Source organism: Trichosurus vulpecula, chromosome 8 (genome assembly GCF_011100635.1).
Source record: "Trichosurus vulpecula isolate mTriVul1 chromosome 8, mTriVul1.pri, whole genome shotgun sequence".
Lineage (NCBI taxonomy): Eukaryota > Metazoa > Chordata > Mammalia > Diprotodontia > Phalangeridae > Trichosurus > Trichosurus vulpecula.
The window spans coordinates 40,386,068-40,408,333 of record NC_050580.1 but is presented as its reverse complement, the minus strand read 5'-3'; the positions used below and the strand labels follow the sequence as shown (position 1 = coordinate 40,408,333).

The 22,266-nt window shown below is 40.8% G+C and overlaps 1 protein-coding gene across 1 annotated transcript in view; it reads right to left on the bottom strand.

Annotated features, from left to right (window-relative positions):
• Nucleotides 1-22,266, bottom strand: part of GRID1 (glutamate ionotropic receptor delta type subunit 1) — a 1,144,779-nt gene that overhangs the window by 519,796 nt on the left and 602,717 nt on the right. The window lies entirely within an intron of this gene.

The window sequence follows — 22,266 nt, the reverse complement described above, 5'->3', positions numbered from 1 at the left end:
CCAAGTTTCAAAAAGAGAGAGAGCCGGGGTCATTACTGGGACCTATGCTAGCCAAAGTAATGTATTGTTTTGGTTTAATTTTGGAAATGAGACAGCAGGTAGGACAAGTATAATGACAAGAAAACATAGGATCAGAGATTTAGAACGACGAGGGATGCTGAAGGCCATTTAGTTCAAAGCTCTCATTTTGCAGATGAGCAAACTAAATTCAAGAGAAGGTAACTGACTTGTCCAAGGCCACATGGGTGGAAAGTGGCAGAGCTGGGATTTGAACCTACATCTTTGGACTCCAAAATCTGTGCTCTTTTCACTGTATCATGCCCATCCCTTTTCATGTAATGATTTTTCCCAGTGGTCTAGACAAAAGGCTAACACCATATATCCCATGATACTAATGGGACAAATAAAGATTCAGATGCGATCTCTCTTGTCTCTTAAAGCACTCTGGGGGAAGAATGGGAGGAGAGAAAAACTCTATACAAGAGTTATCTTTCAACATCCTCCACTGAAGTCCCCTGCTGGGGTTTGATTTTGATATAAAGGTGATCCTGTGCCTGAATGTCCAGATGCTCTACCAGTGGAGTACTCTTGTGCTCAGGTCCTACCTAGATGGAAAGACTTCAGATGTGACCCTGATCATGGGAAGTCTGACTGTCATCTCAGTACCAGCCTAATAATGTTCAAAGAGGCCCATGGATGGATGTTTGACTACTAGGTAATGAAATGTTTGAGACATAGATATACTTGAAGAAAAAATCTATTAAGGCATGAAGAAGTTGTGATCTGGGTCAGCAGACCCAGACCCCCCAAAATGAATCTTTGAAGTGTCTTTCATAAGAAATTGGTTTTACCTTTAATAAATATCCAAGCCTTTTTCTACTCTCAAAGTTCGAGCGCTCGTTGTCTCTTACAAAAGTCTAACAATTTTCCTCATTTCCAGTTTCTGCCCTTTTGTAGCCAGAATGGCCTTTGTTTTCTTTGAATGACTCAGCTTACCTCATTGAACCTCTGGACACTGTGGCTTGCTCTTCCGGGGCAGGAAGCCCAAAGAGCATTCCAGGAAGCAGACAACTTCCTGTGTGATGAGTCATGGGGCTGGCTGAGGGGAGGTGTTAACGGCTACGCTAGGGGGAGGGGCCAAGTCAAGAACCAATCGGCCCTGGTCGTTCAGGCGGTGCTTGATGATGTCAAAAACTCTATAAGAGGGGAGAGGACAGCTTGAAGATCCTCTTTTCCTTTTCCGGTTGGAGCCAGAGACAGTTACAGCGGCAGTTACAGCGACAGTTACAGCGACAGTTACAGCGACAGTTACAGCGACAGTTACAGCTACAGTTACAGCCACAGCCACAGCTGAAGCAGGAGCTGCCAGTAGCAGAGCTGACCTATGGGAGGAAGCTGAACAAAGACTTCAGTCCAGTGGGTAATCTTATTACCATAGAGGGGGAAACATGATTTTGCTTTACGCAATCATGCTTCTCTGTAGCCTCCTGGTTACTCTTTCAAGGCGTACTTATTGGGCCTGGAAGCTTTTGATCAATATATCAAAATGGGGTTGCTGGTTCATGGGTTGGTTACTGTGGAGCCTAAATAAATGTTTTGATTCTTCTGCCTTCTACTTTGAGAGTTTCTTATATCCGGCGGTTCCGAACCTTTCAGACATGTTTATGATCCTCTTTGAGATTATAAACTCTGCCCTCCTAATACATTTGGCGACGAGGATGGGATCGCTAGGTATAAGATCTCTATTTAGAAGCAGAACAATTCCAGAGGAAGAGATGAATATCCCAGGATGGGAGGATCCATTTTATTCCTCCCTAGCAAAAGAATTGGCTAAAAAAGCTGGACCCTGTGAAAACTGGGAACCAAGGCTACGGAGAGGAGATCCTAGGGATTTGGAAAAGTGTTTACGAGAAGTTGGGGTTCAGTCAGAGGCATCACTATCTAGGCAAAGCTGGATAGTGTTATCAGCCTACCGGCTAGTATACGAAAGATTGAGATTAAGTGAAAGACATGGGGGCACTCCTACCCCACAGGAAGAAGGGGAATCTCAGATAGCAGGAGACCAAACTGACTCAAATGAGAACTTTTCTATTAATGTGGCTAAGAGCAACAGGAGACCAAAAAAGCCCAGAGTGCATTTCAACCCAGCCCAGAAAGAGCCTGACTGCCTGCTTCGTCCTAGCCATGGTGGCAGAGGAAGTGAGTGGGGAGAGAATGAGACAATGTTAGGGGCTGAGGCACAAAACACTACTGGGGTTCAGGATGTGCCTCACACAGAGCATAGGAGATGGTTAAATGATCAGACAAGGGCTCGACCCATACAAAGGAGGAAGACAGAAACCCGAGGTGAAGATTCAGTTACAAGGGAAATTCAGGAAGATTTCTCACCGCAAGAGGTCACAGATATTTTGAGTAGATTCAGCCAAAGAATAGGAGAACCATTGATATCTTGGATGGTAAGACTCAGTGATCAAGGGGCCAGTGGAATATCAGTAGATAGGACAGACTGCATGAGATTCATAGGTATCAGCCATGATCCTCTAGTTCAACAAGCTTTTAGGGAACATCATCAGCAAGGAGATGGTGATAGCAGGACTACTCTGTTGGCATTAGCCGCTGTGGGATGCAATAAGAGATATGCTACTGATTCTATGTGGCCCACTGAGCACAGACCCTGGTATTCACTTAGAGATTGTATCATGAGACTAAAGGAGGAGGTAATGAAGACTGCCATTATGATAGGAACTGCAGACAAATATTACAACGATCCAATGGAACTGCCTCATAGGAATTTAATAATTAGGACAGCTCCCCCTGCTTATAAACAACTAATTTTGAATTTATTACTTGGAGAAGTAGGGAGCCGTCTTACAACAGTGATAAATAAGATTTTACAGTTACATGACTTAGGTGACTGGGGAAGGGATAGATCTCCTCGAGAGAGAAGGGTGAATAACCAGCAAACTTGGCGCCAAAGGAGAGTAACAAGGAAAGAAATGTTTACTGCTTTATTGAGAGCAGGGGTAGGTTTTGAAATGATAGATGGAATTCCAACCAATGAATTATACAGAATGTATAGAGGACTTGATAACACGAGAAATAGGGAAATAAGAACTGCTCCTGCAAGCCCACAAGCCACTCAGACTAAAGGTAACTTTGTGTGATTAACGGATGAAAACTTGTACATTTGGGGAAAGGCTGGGAGGACAATCCTAGTCTCTGTCTCATTTCCCACCTGAGTTTGGCTTTGATGTTGGATCTTTGCATAACTGAAATCTCAACCAAACTTGAGATGATTTTATTTGAAGAATTATAGTCCATACTTGTCTATTCTTTCTGTCCTTTGTTTTGGTTAACCTTGTTGCTAGTTTTGTTTCCTTCAGGCTTAAGCACCCTGCACTTTCCGGTGACTGCCTAAGCATGTAGCATTCTTGGAATTCCTGCCAGCTTGTTAAAGAAATGACCTCTGGAATGGGACTTTTTGGGGGCAGGGCCATCTCTACATCCAATTTCAGCATGAAGAAGCTATGGAAAATGAGACCTTCACCCCTCACCCCAAGATTTTGAGCCCCAATCGTTCAAGGGGGGTGGAAATGATGATAGTGTTCTGTTTACTTATTTTGTGTTATCCTTGCTGTGTTGTTTTATTGTTATGATATTATTGATCCTATGTAATGGATACAAGGATTTAGGGGTGGACATTTGAATTATTAATAATTATTTTGGGGATGATTGATTGAAGAGATTATCTTGCTGGGACCTAGGGGTGGATCACATTTGAATCGTAAACCAATATTTAGGAATGTCACCAAATGATATGTTTTGCTTTATAATGAATGATATGTTTTAGTTTCCTTTGTAATTGGATCACAATGTATGTTCTAGGATACATGGCTGATTAGATTATGTATCCTATAACAAGGGGTGGAGTGTAGCCAGAATGGCCTTTGTTTTCTTTGAATGACTCAGCTTACCTCATTGAACCTCTGGACACTGTGGCTTGCTCTTCCGGGGCAGGAAGCCCAAAGAGCATTCCAGGAAGCAGACAACTTCCTGTGTGATGAGTCATGGGGCTGGCTGAGGGGAGGTGTTAACGGCTACGCTAGGGGGAGGGGCCAAGTCAAGAACCAATCGGCCCTGGTCGTTCAGGCGGTGCTTGATGATGTCAAAAACTCTATAAGAGGGGAGAGGACAGCTTGAAGATCCTCTTTTCCTTTTCCGGTTGGAGCCAGAGACAGTTACAGCGACAGTTACAGCGACAGTTACAGCGACAGTTACAGCTACAGTTACAGCTACAGCCACAGCTGAAGCAGGAGCTGCCAGTAGCAGAGCTGACCTACGGGAGGAAGCTGAACAAAGACTTCAGTCCAGTGGGTAATCTTATTACCATAGAGGGGGAAACATGATTTTGCTTTACGCAATCATGCTTCTCTGTAGCCTCCTGGTTACTCTTTCAAGGCGTACTTATTGGGCCTGGAAGCTTTTGATCAATATATCAAAATGGGGTTGCTGGTTCATGGGTTGGTTACTGTGGAGCCTAAATAAATGTTTTGATTCTTCTGCCTTCTACTTTGAGAGTTTCTTATATCCGGCGGTTCCGAACCTTTCAGACATGTTTATGATCCTCTTTGAGATTATAAACTCTGCCCTCCTAATACACCTTTCTAATCCATTCTCTGCACAGCTGCCAAAATGTTGGGTCATGGCTACTCCTCTGCTCAAAAATCATCAGAGGCTCCCTATTACCTCTAGATTAAAATACAAAATCATCTACTTATCATTTAAATCCATTAACAGTGTACCTCCAGCCTAGATTTCCAGACATATTTCACATTAATTCCCTGTGGGTACTATACAATCTTTCCAACTTGATGCTCTGTGAAATTATATTCCCTCCATTGTACCTCTGGACAGGCTGCCCTACAAACATGGAAGAACTTCTTCCTCTCCTACATCTTTTAGAATCCTTAGATTTCTTTAATGTTCACCTCAGGTGCTACCTCCCTGGAGACAACTTTTCCTGATGTCTTAGTTGTTAGTAACCTGACCCTCCTCAAATGATTATGTAGTCATTTATTTCTGCACTCGCATCTTCCTAAGTATACTCTAAGCTCTTTGAGGATGGGCATCATAGCATCTTCCATTTTCCTTTACCCCATCATCTAGCAGAGTTCCTTGCACATAACGGACTCTTCCAAAATGTTTGTTGGAGTCTTGTGTTTCACATAGATGTAAGATGAGCAGAAGAATAATAGTTGGCATGTGTATAGAACTTCGCAAAACATCTTATCTACATTTTCAAGTTTGGTTACTTCTTGTGCCAGCTCTAGGAATCAGTCACTACAAGTATTATTCCTATTTTACAAAAGGGTAAACTGAGGTAAGGACATGGTTACACAGTAGTTATTGAAGGAAAGACTTGAACCTGTCTCTCCTAACTCCATGTAGAGCTGCCTTCTCCAGCACCAAGATTCGTTTCCAACCACTGTAGGATATGATATCGAGAGGATCCCATGCACTTGAGGGCATGCAGGAAGGGCTTGTTCAGAATCAGGTTCCAGCTGTATCCTGCCCCCCTCACCCCACCAGTGGAAAGCAAGCTCCTTGAGGGCAAGGACTATCATCATATCTGCAGTGGCTACCAGTGCTTGGTGTGGAGGAGGGGCTCATTGAATTATGGTTCATTGAATCCCTTCCTTTCTGGCACATGGCCTCATATAGATGACTCTGCCTTTGTATCAGGTTGTGAAATCATAATACAGTTGTCATGTCTTTCCATGTTTCACACAGCACATGACTCACCATCAACATTCATCATTAATAAATAACTTCATTCCTTGGAGAGCAATCCATGACACATCCTGTCACATGACATTCCATTTGCAGGATTCCAGTTCATAATGCTTGACCCATTATTATCACAAAGAAGAAATCTTAGGCTGTCACTTCCCAACACCCAATATAACATCTGAATGGAAAGAAAGATGTTTGGTGAACCATGTGCAGGAACAGAACAGGAGCCTTACTATTCCATCTACAACAAAACATCAAGAGTCATAGATATATTGACAATGAGTTGGTCAACACCAAGACCATTTGTCACATTCCCAGTGTCCCAGTGGAACACAAAAGCTTTTTAACATAAGTGAAATAACAAAAACATAAGCCAACATAGTGTAAGAAAAGAGTACTGGCTGTGGAATCAGAAGACCCAGCTTCAAACCCTGAACCTGAATTTGGCTCCCCATGTGACATTGGACTTTAGTTTTTTCATGTCTACAGTGAAGGAGCTGAGCTATATGATTTCTAAGATCTGTCCCTGCAATGACTCTATGCTATATTTTAAAAGCATAATGCAATTAGAGATCTAGGTAATTGTCTGTGAAGTGTCTTCTGAACCATATATCCTTATTTCCACCTCGTAAAAGGTTTTCCCCATCCAAAGCTGCTCTGATCCTTTATTCTAAGAGAACCTGAAGTTCTTCACTCCTCTAGAGGATGGCAAAGTCAGATGGTAGCATCATTTCTTCTGTCCAACCCCTCCTCTTTCAAAGATGAGATGTTTCATTTCCTAATTATTTATGGAATCTTTGTTTGGTATCTAGAAACCTGAGTTAATGATTTCAATGAAGGATTCTGGACCCAACTCTCATTTGGTTGCACCCTAGCCAGAATGGAACTGGCATATGACTCTTCAGCTCTTTCTCTATCTGACTGGTGCAGAGTTAAGCAAAGGATCATGCTATTATTGAGGTTGCCATGGAGTAGGATAAGGGTCTTTCTTCCATTTTAGTGCTAATACAGTGCTCTGGGGCTATTTGGCCTAGAAAATAAAATGCTTATGGGGAGTCATTATAGTTTGTCTTCTAATATTTGAAGTGCTATCGTGTTGGCAGCTCAATGACACAGTGAGTAGAATCCTGGGCTTGGAGTCAGGAAGACTAATCTTCCTGAGATCAAATCTGGTCTCAGACACTTGCTAGCTGTGTGACATTGGGCAAGTCACGTGACCCTGTTTCCTTCAGTTTCCTCATGTATAAAATGAGCTGGGGAAGGAAATGGCGAATCCCTCCAGTATCTTTGCCAAGAAACCCCCAAATGGGGTCATGAAGAGCCAGACATGAATGAAACAACTGAACAACAGCAACATTGGAAGAAGGAATTAACCTTGTTCTGTTTGGTCTCAGAGGCTTAGCAATGGGTGGCATCTGAAGAAAAGTAGATTTGCAAGTCATATAAAGAAAACATTGCTACTACAGAGAGCTGCTAAGAAATGGGGCTTTGCAAACCTTAAAGGGCTATAGAAATACGAACTCTATAATCAATCTCCTTATCACTGGAGTATTTCAGTCAGGAGTCATATGGCCACATCAGAGGTGCAGGGCCATACCAATACAAGTACCAAAGAATTAGTTTAGAGAGTTAGAAAAAAATCACTTGAAAGGAAAAATATGTCAAGGTAAGTAATAGGAATAAAATGTGGGAAGGAAGGGAGCCCGGTGATGTCAAATCTCAAACTATACTACAAAACAGTAAATATCAAAACTACATAGTGTCTAGCTAGGAAGCACAGTAGATATAACACTAGACCTAGAATTAGGAAGACCTGAGTTCAAATCTGACTTCAGCCTCTTACTAGCTAGGTGACCCTAAACAAGTCACTTAACCTCCATATGCCTCAGTTTTCTCATCTGAAGAAAAGAAAGACGGGCATAATAAAAATAAAATGTATCTTCTGAGGATAAAGTGAGATCAAATTTGTAAAGTGTTTTGCAAAACTTCAAACACTATATAATTTTAGCTGTTATGATTATTATTTTAAAATATGGAAGATATTAGGAACACATGGATGAGGTTAGATCCACAACATCCAGAACTACATGAACGTAGTACAGGAATGCTCAGTGAACCCAATTCCTCCAATCGCTGGGGTAAGAACTCACTCTTCAATAAAAATTTATCATTAAACTAGAAATCAGTCTGGAAGAAATTAGGTTTAGACCAACATTAACATCTCATACAAGATGAACAAATCAATCTGTTTGAATAGCATCTCAGTCTATTTACAAATCAACTACCGTACATATTTAAAATCATTAGATAAGCTCATAGTATGGAGATGGATGAGGCCTTAGGTACCATCCAATTCAATGGTTCATTTTACACATGAAGAAATCACAGAGGTTTAATGACTTGTCTGGGTCACACAGCCAGTGCCAGAGGTAATATTTGACCCCAGTTCATTCTTACTCCAGAGCTCTATACACTGGCCTAGGGTGAATTTCTAGAGGTCTAAGATAGGGAAGGATATGTCTCATAAGCCCATATCAGAAACATTCCATTTCCCTGCACGAGGAGTCCTGAGGGCCCAGAAATCTACCATTCAAATATTGTATCAGTTAGTGGTCCTTCCTTATTTGCTCTCTGAATTATAATGATGTTATTTTAGATAGGTCACTAGAACCCAAAGACACATCCAGGCTCTACCCTGGAGTTTCCAACAGAACCCTATGCCCTTGTCTCTGGCACATGATTTCTCCCACAATTCAAACAAGGCTCATTAAATAACATTAGGACATCCATACATGGTCTCAGTAGCAATCATCGTCAATGATTCTCTCATTCTTATTCCTCCCTTTCTTTACATGATGAGGCCTCTATCACAAACACCCAGGAACTGGGTCACCCACCACCATACCACATAGGATTCTGAGGATGCTTTTTTTCATATTCTGAACTCTGCTATCTGCTTACCAACTCTGGTATCTCCTATGTCTAACAGGAATAATTTTAGCTGGAGGCATTTGACAAATTAGCACCAGAGCCACCAAGAAAGTCCAGGTCTGGTATTCATATCTAGGCTTAGACTCTGTCTATTGGCCTTAAAAACCTCCAGTGTTCTCATTCTCTCTTCCTCTCTCTATCATTCCCTTTCTCTCCTGCTCTCTCTAAAGAAGTGCATGACGCTGTCCAGAGTGCTAGGATTTGAGTCAAGAGAACCAAGATTCAAATTCTCCTTCTTATAATTAATAGCTAGGTGACGCTGAACAAATCGTTTCTTCTATCTCAGCCCTATTTTCTTCATCTGTAAGGTAAGGACAATAATAACAACATTAGAGTTGTGAAAATAAATTCAAAATATTCAAAAGACTTTGTGAACATTAAGTGGATGACACGGACAAGATTTGCAAAGGATGAGAAGGCATGGATGAGCTGCAATTTGTATCTTTGGTATCACTGAAGACATTTCATAAATTTTCAAGATCCCAGATTCATTTGAGAATTTGCATACTGAGAAAATCTGAGATATATAGCAAAGCCCTGTACAAATGTGAGCTATCCTTATGTGTCTCATTTTTATATTTATTTGCATTTCTCTACCCATTCCTCCTCTTCTTCTTTCTCATTATCTCTCTCTGTTTCCATTTCTGTTTCTTTCTTTCTAACTCTAACTCTAATTCTGAAACAGTTAGCATCAAGGAATCTTGAGTTCCAATCTAACCTTAAACATGTATTAGCTGTAGGAGCCTGGACAATTCACTTAACCTCTGTTTGCCTCAGTTTCTTCAACTGTAAAGTGGGGGTAATAATAGCACTAATCTCCCAGTATAATTGTGAAGATCAAATGAGATAATACTTGTGAAGTACTTACCACAATGTCTGACACAAAGTAGGTGCTTAATAAATGCACATTACCTTCTCTCTCTCTCTCTTTCTCTCTCTCTCTCTCTCTCTCTCTCTCTCTCTCTCTCTCTCTCTCCCCTCCCACCTCTCTCCTCCCCCTCCCGTGTCTCTTCCTCTGTCTGTCTTTTTTTTTTTCTTTTTCTCTCCCTCTATCTCTTTCTCTCTGTCTTCTTCCCATACATGGTTTTAATTGTTCCTGAAACACTCAAATTTTAGATGCCCTTGTTCTCCTGTTACACCAGCCTTGTTGAACCTGAGACAAGTGCAATTGATCTCTTCTGTAATGTTAATGGATGGGCAACATGTTTAGAGGTGGATGCACAGGGATATTAAAAAGGAAGGCACTGAAGACAAGAGAAAGAATAAATAAGAATAGTGAGGTGAACAAGTCATCCCGTGCAGCAGGTAACAAGCTTGTGACAGCTAATGTGTCACCCCACGCTCCTCCAACCTGGTAGAGATTCATTTACCTGACAACTCATTCCTGTCAACTCCTAACTTCATTATTTCCTTGTGTAATTATGCCAGAATTTAAAAAAAAACTCAGCAGTGATTTACAGCTGTCCTGAACATCTGGAATCACCCACTTCTTTCTCAGGAGTTTGTACTAAGACACTGAACCTAAAACATGTTGCTTCTGTCAAAAGATTATCTCCCTAATTAAGCGTAAGGGACAGAAATGGAGCGTGTTGACCTAGGACAAAAGGAGCAGTGTAAGCACCTAAGCCTGGTGGGGGGGGGAGGTAACATTAAGTGTAATAAGTGATCCTATTTACATAACGATATCTCACATTTATCCACTGCATTGAGGTTTACAAAATGCTTTCTGGCAATGCCCCCAACAGGGAAGTAATGGAGATATTATTAGACAACATGGTGTAGTAGAAAGCATGCTTGACTTGAAGTCAGGAAATCCTAGGTTTAAGCTAACCTCAGACACAAGCTGTGTAATCCTGGAAAAATTACTTAACCCCTCTGAGTCTCTGTTTCTTTTACCTATAAGATTGGGATAATAATCTCTCCTGTAGCCTCTATCTTCGATCAGAGTTGTGAGATACAAATGAGAAATATATGTAAAAAATTTTGCAAATCTTCAGATGTAATAAAATGCCAGTTAACATTATCATCCAAAGTTATCATTATAAGTTAGCATTATCATAGCAAAGTCAGCACACTATCTCAGATACCTACCTGAAAAAAAGACCTTGGAAAAGTAACTGGAATTCTCTTAGGTTTCTTTTATTCCTCTCCCTCACAAGACTGTTGCTATGACCAAATTAAATAATCTATGCAAAGTATTCTGCAAATCTTATAGAGCTCTATATATGTCAGTTTTCATCCAGACTTTGATGTCTGTAACCTGTGGAACCATAACTAATTCTCTGGGTCTCAGTTTCTTCATCTGTAAAATAAGGACAATGGGTCATATGGTTCCTGAGTTCCTGTCCTACTGTTGACTAATGATCCTATTATCATCTTGATTATTTTCATGACTTCCATAATGAGGGAGAGTCCTTTAACCATGGGGTAATCTTGCCCTTAAATACTGGTGCTTCGTGACTGGTACAATTTTGTTAAATGTAGACATAAGGTGATATCCCAACCTTGCTTTGTTTACACACACTCCTCTTCCCTATCAGTCCTTGTTGGTTGTCCTTCCTTCTTGAAGAGGACTATGACATTGGGCAGGTGATGTCATGACTTGCAAATGAATTGGATTTAAGTGAGGCAGTGATGTACAAAATCATCAGCCTCACTCTTTCCTCTGGAGCCATCTGGGTCCAGTAGCAAAATATAGAACAGGATGACTGGAGATGGTCCCAACTGCAGTTGGACACCTTGGGCTTTTTGGTGTTTCAGAGGTTTATGTTTGTTTGAGGCAATGCCAATTCAGTGATTAAGGCTAGGCAAAAAATGAGGCCAGAAAAAACAGCCTCTTTTACATAGTCAAAAAGAAAAATCAATCTGGGAGAGGACGACTCTCAGGACTTCTGGTGAAAGCAGAAGCAAAACAGAAACAATTGCTGTTTACATTCACTCTTAGCCATCAGAACCTAACCAATGACCAAGGTAGACTTGGGCTGGGACCTGTTTATTTTTTAGGTTTATTTATTTATACTTATTATATTTAGGTTTAAGGCATGATCCTTAAAAAGAAATCTACAACTGTAAATCCCAAGATATTTTCTGAGGTTTCAGCAATCAAGATTTATATGTCTTAAACCTAAATTACTCTGACTGTCACTGATTGGCCAACAATAGGTCCCAGCCCAAGCCTACCTTGGTCGTTGTTTGGGTTCCGATGGCTCAGAGTGACAGCAAATACCAACTGTTTCTGTTTGGTTAGAAACTCTGAGTGTCTTCCCCTTCCAGACTGATTTTGACTAGGTAAAAGAGGTCAATTTTTGCCTCATTCCTTACCTAGCCTTAATCACTGAATGGACATTGCCTCAGACAAACTGAGACCTGAGAAAGCCCTTAGCTTAAAAAGGCCAAGGTCTCCCATGGTATTCAGGACCATCTCCAATCATCCTGATCTATATCTTGCCACTGGACCCAGAAGGCTCCAGAGGAGAGAGTGAAGCTGGTGACTTTTTCCAGCCCTGTCTCAATGAAATCCAATTCACTTGAAAGTCATGACACCACCTTCCTGATGGCATGGACAAACAATAAACTGTAAGTACTAGCAGCTGCCCCACTGAGGACCCAATTGGCCAGTTCCAGATGGGCAACACAGCTCCTTCCTTCCTTCCTCCCTCTCTCCTCTCCCTCCCTCCTCTCCCTCTGTCCACATAGGGAATCATACCCTTACTAGTGGCTACCCTGTGCAAAATAATATCAGTTCTTACCACCACAAAGAGAGATACTACATTCCTACAAATCCTAATGTGTGTGTTACTGACACAGGACAGTGGTTTGCTTATCATCATCATCATCATCATTATGTAGGTGGCACAGCAGATAGAGCACTCGGCCTGGAGTTATGAAGACTTGAGTTCAAATCCAGCCTCAGACATTTACTATCTATGTGACCCTGGGCAAGTCACTTAACCCTGTTTGCCTCAGTTTCCTAATCTATAAAATGAGTTGCAGAAGGCTTTACCAAGCCAACCCTAATAGGGTTACAAAGAGTTGGACCCAACTGAAAATGACTGAATAACTTCTTCTTGTTGTTATCTCACTGTGAAAAGCTGAAAAGTTCAGGGCTCATGGCCAAGTAAACACCCAGGGGAGGAAAGTTTTGAAAGAGGTACTGTAGAAAAAAACTGAACTACATTTCACACAGGAGGTCCTATACCATTCCTCATTTTCTTCATGACCTGATGTCCTTTCCTCATCTCTCAGCACTCTGATCCTCATCGGTTTCATTCATGCACGTGTTTCCTTCCCACATCTATGCAGATTACTCATCTTCATTTCTTATATCCAATCAAATTTTTGAGTTCTATTGAATCCATCTGTCATGCAGCTGCTGAGGAGGCTTCCTAAAGGGCGGGTCTGCTCATGCCATTCCCTATTCCATAAACTTCACTATTACCTCCAGGATTAAGTACTAACATACTTGTTTAGCATTGAAAAATCCTTCCCAAACTGACTTCAACTTCCCTTGCCATCCATCTACATTATTCCCCTCCACATACTCTACAATCTTGCCAAAGTAAGCTACTTGTTGCTACTCATACATGGCATTCTATGCCTCTTCCCATGCCTGGAATATCCTCCTTCCTTTTCTCCTCTTGGCCACCTGAGTTTTGCTTTCATATCTCTTACAAATATCCCCTCCTCTCTTCTTTTGCTCCTACCTCCTTAGTGGAGGTCCTCATTTTTATGTGCCTGAACTACCACAATGAGTTTCTCCTTCCCCTTTCCCCCTTTTAATCCATCTATCATACTTTTGCCAGGAAAACAGATTTTTAAAATGGAGGCAGATAGGTAGATAGATGGATAGGTATATAATAGATCGATAGATAAATGATAGATAATAGGGAGATGGGTGGATAGAAAAATATATGAATAGATGGTTAGAAAGATGGACATGATAGAGGCAGATGATATATATATATATATATATATATATATATATATATATATAGATAGATAGATAGATAGATAGAAAGATAGATAAATAATAGTCACATGTGAGTGAGTGGCAGCATAGCACAATGAATCCTATACTAAATATGAAGTCAGAATGTGAAAATGTGTTTACTATGAATATATGTTTAGAGCACATACCCGATTGCATGCCATCTTGAGGAAGGAGTGGGAGAAGGAGGGAGAGAAAATTTAAAACTTATGTAAGTGAATGTTGAAAACTGAAAATGAATAAATTAAATATCAAAAAAGAAAATAATAAAAATAAGTAAAAATAAATTTGAAGTCAGAAATACATGGATTCAAAGTCTGAATCAGAGACTTTCTAAGTATGTCAGTCTGCAGAGATCACTTCACTTCTCTGTGACTTAGTTTCTTTATTTGTAAAATGAAGACATTGGAGTTCATGCTTCAGTGTTTATTTCCTAATCTAATTCTGTGATTCCATGATCCAATATTTTATTGCCCTATCTTGTAGAATCTGCTTCTACACTGTAATCTGTCACCTCTACACTTACATGACTACTACTCAAATTCCCCCCTTACCACTTCTTCCTTGACTATTAGAATTCTTAAGTCTCTCCTTTGTCCAATCCATCTGTCAGACAGCTGCCAAGGAGGGTTCCTAAAGGGCAGGTCTATTCATTCCATTCCCTATTCCATAAACTTCACTATTACCTCCAGGATTAAATACTAACATACTTGTTTAACATTGAAAAATCCTTCCCAAACTGACTTCAACTTCCCTTGCCATCCATCTACATTATTCCCCTCCATATACTCTAAAATCTTGCCAAAGTAAGCTGCTTATTGCTACTCATACACGGCATTCTATGCCTCCTCCCATGTCTGGAATACCCTCCTTTCTTTTCTCCTCTTGGCCTCCCAAGTTTTTTCAAAGCTAAGGCCAGAAGCATTCCCCTGGTTTAGCTCTTTCCTGATCCATCTATCTGCTGTTGCCTCTTTCCTAAGTGCCTTGAGTTTATATGTGTATGTATTTATGTATGTATATATATATATATATATATATATATATACACACATATATGTGTGTGTGTGTGTATGTGTGTGTGTGTGTGTGTGTGTTTGTACTGTATATATACATGTAATCTCTCCTCATAGAAAGGAAGGTCTTTCAGGGAAGGGAATCTTTTATTTTTGTTTTTATATCTCCAGCTCCTTGCCCTCTGCCTGGCCCATTACGGGCATTTAAGAGATTGTTGGCTGATAGATTTAATGACTCTAGTGTTCTCACAAATGTGTTGTGGTTCCCTATTTTCTGATAACAATATTGCCTATTGCCAGGATTGAAAGGCTCTTCAGAATCTGGCATCCTCCCTCCCTCCCTCCTCAAACTGCCCGTACCATCTTTCCTGACTTAACTGATAACTCTTCTCTAAATATGTTCTGATCTATCAGCCTATCTCATTCTCATGGTTCCATACCTTGTGTCCAGTTGGAGGGTTTGATGATGTTTGTTTCTCACTTCCTGGGTTTTTTTTCCATTTGTTCATTCATTAAATCGGCATTAATCATAATCGTAATAATAATAATAATAGCTATATGTTACTTTAAGGTTTGCAAAGTACTTTACAAATATCATTTGATCTGCACAGTAACCCTGGGAAACCCTATTATCCCCATTTTACAGATTAAAAACCAAGGCAGATGGAGGTTGAGTGATTTGCCCAGGATAACACAGCCAATAAGAATCTTACATTGGATTTGAACTTAGGTGTCCTGACTCTACATTCAGTCCTCTATCCATTGCCCCATTTGTTGCTTCTTTATGTTACCTATTGTGTGCTAAAGGACCTTGTGCTAAGAGTTGGTCTTAGCTTGTTTCAACAATTTGTCACCCATAAGAAAAGGAAGTTCTCTATTGCTTGGGGTCTCTGAACTGCATGAGAGACTGCCACTTTCTTCCTTGTACTATCAATTGTTTTATGTAGATGGCAGTGGGTTTTTATTATGTATTTTAAATGTAGGTCTATCTCCACTAAATTACATGTCAAAGGTTCTTCTCCAATCCATGGTGAGCTATGGCTGGAAGATGTCCCTCCAATCATCTTGACCAAGGAATATTCTTGAAAAAAGATGAAGGCTAATTGTTATTTATTGAGAACCTCTGTATCAAGGCACATCTAAGATGCCTGGAATGGTTATTTCAGCCACAAGGAGCAGTATGCCACTGACTGCAAGATCATAGGTTCAATTCCAAGAGAGGTTTATGCTTACTTTCATCTATTACAAAACTGTAGTCTACAATCTCTAGGCTCAGGCCAAATGTTGGTCACAAAAGGCATGTAGAGACCCAACCCAGCTCTGCTTCTATGAGCAACAAAAAAATGTAAATTCTACAGCAGTTCCCAACCCGGGGTGGAGGGAGAGGGGTGGTGGTAGAGGGCTTGACCTATCGATCTATCTATCGATCAGTCAATCTATCTATATCTATCTGTAACTGTATTTCAATATAATATTTCCTTTGTAAACTTGTTTTATTTTATGCATTTAGAAAATACCATTCTGAGAAGAGGTACGTAGGCTTTACCAGACACACAAAATGGTTAAGGACCCCTATTTAACTAACTTGGTTAAGGGCGTCATCTCCCTCTTTTAAAGTCATTATTCCTCTTCTTCTTCCTCCTTTTAAAAATGTTAGAGGTGCTTTCCTTTTCATTTCTGTTACATTCTACTCAAATCACGCCTAAGCTAGGAAGGTTAGTGTTTATTTTGAAGACTGGCAAGGAAAAACCTATAAAGGAAAGGTGACTGGCCTGAGGCCATAAAACTGACCTGATAGCAGTGCCTGGGTTTAAAATCACATTCTTGTATTGGTAGCCTAGTAGTGAACCCAATGAATGGCATTGCCTAAGAAGGCCAGCTGACAGCATATGCTGTGTGGGGAGTCCTTGTGCTGAGGGCCCCACAGCAGTCAATGTTACTTGTAACTTACCAGGTTTAGTCAGGTAGTCCCCAGCAGGGAGCCTTATGATGCTGCTTTAATTAAAATGTGATTATTTGGAAAGGTATTCACGTTTTTTTTTTCTCTTGTCTCCACAACGATTACTCCTGAAGTTTATCTGAGTAAACTGGGTGCCTGTTTCATTATGAGATCTCTGAACTTATAAGGGTTTAGATATAATCTGCCCAAAACACATCTATCCATTCCCCCCGACTTTCTCTGACCATAACCAATAGAAAATGGAGCCAAAAGAAAGAAAAGGATAATTCATGATATATTGGCATTTCATTTCCTTAGGTTTGTAGGTGTGTATACTTGGATTGCTGCTCCCCTTAGCTCAGATTCAGGGTGTAGACATTCCATTTCTCCATCTTGCTGCTTGGCCTTTCGTAGTGGTACAAAGCAAGGTCAAATTTTCTCCTCACCCTAAAACCTTTGTAGCCAGTCAACTCTTCTCCCTTTTTAGAAGATGAGAGACACTTGGATGCTTCTCCAGAATGTGTGAACAGTAAGCTTTCAACTGTTCCTTCTGCTTTGAACATACACTGAAACAGGACAGTGCTAGACTACTCAGAAGTGAGGGTTCCCTTTAGGGAAAGCTCTATAAGAAGATGAGGAGTATGAACAAAAAGAAAAGATTTTAGGATCTTGATTCAGTAGTTTGCAAGTTAAGAGGTTCCTGTGCCCAGGATGGATATGATTCATTTGGTTCATTTATAAAAGAAGGGTTTACTGAATGCCTCCTATGTGTTCTATTGTGTAGATGGTGAAGAGGGTTACATGCAGGCTCAAGTACCTGAAAATTGAGTTGGGTAGATGTATTGGCAATCAAAATGGGCTCTTACCACTTAATTCAACCAAGTGCCCTTGAAGAGTTTGGCCTTTATTTCCTTAAATTTGATTAAATTAGGAGTCCTTGATGACCTCCTTGCCTCAAGGGAAAGCCTAGTTTACATGGATTTGAGTGACATGTTTGTAATATCAGAGGCTTTTATACCACATGGGTCTAAGTCACATTTTTGTGATGATTTTAGGTCATGTGGGTGAGTCGCATGTGTGACTCACCCTTGACCCTGAAAAAGATATAAAACCAGAGGTTGGCTTTCTTTTGTCGGAGCTCTGACCCACAGCAGGAGTATTGTGTGACTCTGGGCCAGCCCTTGTCGAGCTCCCGGCTGAGCTTGGATGTTGGTAACTATGAATTGTATTTGGTCTGTCTGTTGCTGTTTGTAACTTGTTTGTAATTGCTCTGAAGTTTAGGGTGCTGGCTTTTTCCCCTGAAATAAGTGAATGATATTCATATGCTGGATTAAAGTAAGATTGTTAACCCCTTAATGTTGCTCTCCTTAGTAAAGCAGATCAAAAGAACCTGGGCTTGCAGCATTCTGTGAGCTGGTTGTTGTTAGCTTTTCACCCCAACAGCAGCTTCTAGCCTGATTGTTGCTACAGTAGATGAGAAAAGTGCCCATAGGATCATGCATTTAGTGCTGGAAGGAACCTCAGATGGTCTTGTCATGTAGTTCAGGACTTCTTAAACTTTATGACCCCTCCAGCACTTCTTAAACTACGGGGCTCAACTCCATATGGGGTCGCTTTGACTCCTGTTCTTCTATGGCTCTGGAATCTGTTTCCCTAAACCTTCCACACATTGTATTTTCTTCTACCCTCTAGGGTCAAACATAATCAGTCAAATACATCTTCTGGTGACAGTCTTCCATATAAGCAAAGACTCTTATCAAACCCTCTCAGCCACGGCATTATAGTGGAGATAGCCATATTGTAGTTGGGTCAGCTGGTAGAGGAAATAGATTTGTTTTGCTGGGTCCTAAAGAGCAGAATCATTGCAAAGAGGTAAATTTCTGTGTGATGTCAGAAGGAAACAAGTCCTAACAATGAGATCCATGCAAAAGTGAAATAGGTTTCTTACGGTAGTGCATTCCTTTTTACTGGAGGTCTTCAAGAAGAGCGTAGATGACCATTTGTTGGCTATATTATGGGGGGATTCTTAGATTTTGGTTGGTTTAGAAAGTCTCTCAGTTTGCTTCCAAACCTAAAATGATATAACTGAATCTGTGAGAGTGGAGTGACTGGTCTATCAGGAGTATAGAGTGAGTGTTGAGGGGACCTGGGAGACATGGAAGTATGGCTAGAGTCATAAGAATCATAGATTTAGAGCTATAAAGGACAATAGAGGCCATCAAGTCTAATCTCCTTATTTTACTGATGGGGAGACTGAGGTCCAGAGAAGCCAAATGACTCATCCAGCAACACAGCCAATAAGTGTTTGAGGTGAAATTTGAAGTCAGATCTTTCTGATGCCATAGACAGTATCCTATCCACGATACTCAGCTAGTATTAGGAAAAGAAAATGGGAAGACTCTTCCAAGTCCTTCTCTCCTCTAAGATACCCTGTGAGTACAGATGGGCTTTTCTTCCATGTGGCTCATTTTGTTTTCCTCTCTTGAGAGGGATCCCCTTCCCTCTGGAGTACCATGCTCAGATATTCTTCATTAATACCCATACTGTATCACAAAGGTGGGATTGAAATTCTCTGAAATTTACCATCATCAGGATTTTGGTTGAAATCCCTAATTATTTGTATTAGCTTAAAAAGAACAGGTAAAGAGCAGATGAAGAATGTGTACATGTGGCTCGGTTTCTCTAGCAGGACTTCTCAGTTGCCCCTGACCTTCTTGTGTGCCAGCTCCAGTTCTTAGTTTCTATCAGTAAAAGTGACCTGAGTTTCATTGCTCCAGAAAATATTGAAAACCTTTGTTTACATCCCATTGATCAGTCATGTCTGACTCTTCATGACCCCATTTGGTGTTTTCCTGGTGAAGATGTTATAGCACTTTGCCATTTTCTTCTCCCAACCCATTTTACATATGAGGAAACTGAGATAATCAGGGTTAATTAAGTGACTTGTCTAGGGTCACACAACTAGTAAGGATCTGAGACCAGGTTTGAACTCATGAAGATGAATCTTCGTGATTCCAGGCCTGGTAATCTATCCACTGTACCACCTAGCTGCCCTAAAAACAAAAACTTCCTTAAGAAATTGAAATTCCCTTTCTTAAGAGGTGGCCAGTATGGTTGTCTGATGCTCCATGAAATCAAATTGAACTGAATTGAAATTGAGGATGTTCAATGAACATTAATTAAACACCTACTATGTATAAAGCATTACATTCTCCCTGGGCATAAAATGGCCCCACAAAATAAGGAGTCATTTGCTGGATTAGGTGATCTATTCCTTTTTGGTACCTTTCAGCTTGACAAGTTGATTCTATTATTCTCAGCATATTTTGTGTTCTAGATCCAACCCGGATTACTTTGTGTTCCTTTGCTACAGAAGAATAGTTGTTTAGGACATAGAGGAAAATATAGATGCATAATTGTCTACTTTCCCAACTGGCTAATCTAGTTACAGTTAAAGCCTAGGGCCCTATTTCATTATCAGATTGAAAGGAAGACTCCACTCCAGAAGTAGATGGGTTCATTTTGTAGAAGAGCAGGGACCAGATAATTTTCTCTGTATGTAGACCATTTCCTTTGGCTATCACCTTATTGGCCAATCTACCTTGGAAGACCAGGCCTGAAAAGCAATCTAAGTGAGTTACAGACAGTTCTAGAGCACAGCCTGAGAATGGTTGGTGGAAAACAGAAGCAATGTAGGGAATTTGAGGCCAAGAAAGGTAAGAGTATCCAGAAAGAAGAGGGTGATGAATAGCATCAAAAACTACAGAGGTCAAGAAGGGTAGGACTGAAAAAATGTTATTGAACTTGGTGATTATGAGAGCATGAGTGTTTCTGTTTAGAGAAACAGCATCAACACAGTGATATGGACTGATTCCAAGAAGCTGAAGAGAATGATATTTCCAATTTCCTTTTCCTATTGCTGGCTCAATTCCGTAAGGTGGCAAAGTGCATGGTAAAACCATGTTGGTATGTATCTATGCTACGATAGAGGAGAAGGTCATTGAAGCTGAAAAAAAATTGAAGAATTGTGCAAAGAGGCATCAAAAACATTTGTCAACATGAATGAACACTAGAGCTCCCAAAAATGATGACAAGAGATGTAGAAAGAAGATAGTGAAGCCCCTAAGAAAGTTGAATGATTGCTACTTTACCTCTATTCTCTGGCTGATTCACTCCATTCCAAAATCTTCTCTGAACTCTGATTTATGGCTTCTGTTTCCTTCATAGCCTGGGAATGATCTTTATAGTACTGGCTGGGTAGTGATTCTAGTGTTCTAGACTCTACCCATGTGAAAGCCATAGCCTTCATTGGCATTAGCATCATGGTGGCCCAGGTGGTATGGGAATGTCTTAGGATGTTTTATGTGGTCCATAGAATTGGTCAGATGCGATGCAAAGTGTGTGATTCCCTCCAGGTCCTTCCCTATTACCTGCAAACAGCCAACACCCTCATTGTCATCACTGTTCATGTCCCTGCTGATCCACCTTTCTGGGACCAAGTATACCAAATGTGTAGAAGAGGAGTACCCAAAACCTCAGACAGTACTTAATTCTTCCTCATCCTAATACTGACCCCTATGTGCTAGCCCATGTGGTCATCAAGGACCTCTACAACCACCTGGTGGCTGAGGCACAAAAATAGGAGTTGGGCCCCTCCCTATACCTAAGCTGGGCTGCTTCAGTCCTTTTTCTACTAAGGGGAGATGTTGTCATGCTGAATTTTTCCTTCAAGCAGCTCAAGGGGCATAGGGCACTATCTTACCCCAATACTCTGCTTCTGCCTCTAGCCTACAAGGCTCCTGGGGTCTTTCTGAGTACTCAACCAGGAATTATGTACGAATCTGGAAGGAAGTAGGGGACAAATGATTCCCTGAGGTAACAGAGGCCCTCTTATCCTCTTTCTCCTGCCTTTTTCTCAAAAGAGAAGCAACAGATGACCCCCTTTTATCTCTTTTTTTGATTTCTTGAATGACTGAGCTAAGAGCATGCCTCCATATCCTCTTCCTGCTCCTCACCCCTGCTACTATTGCAAATGACATCTTCCAGACAGATGTCTTGGATTATAAAGCTACAGAGATGCTTCCCAAGAGTGCCAGTATCTTTCGCTGGATAATGGAATCATGAAGATGTATGCTCTATATATACTAGAGCTAACTCCCTGTCTGGTTATGGGACTGAATTTTAACCCCGTCAAGTGCAGAGTTCTCCAATGTGCTCTCTCCATTCCACGCTCATTTCCCAGAAAAACAGGAGCAGCAAGATTCCATTAGCCTTTCTTGGCTTCCATGGGAATTGTGAAAGCTACTATCATCCCCCTGGTCTACAGACGGGCAGCTGACCTCCTTGTTGGGTCTTGTACTGTGCTTACTCTACTCTTTTCTTCCTAATCCAGGATCCAGAACCTCCCTCCACTCCATGCTGCTTTCCCTCCCTGTCTCTCTTTGTGGAATTTTCATGGTTGAAAATTTTAGACAATAAAATGTGTCTTGAAAAAAAATAAAGCTAAGTGGAAAAAGGAAAGTAGATGTCAGTATGAAAAAGGA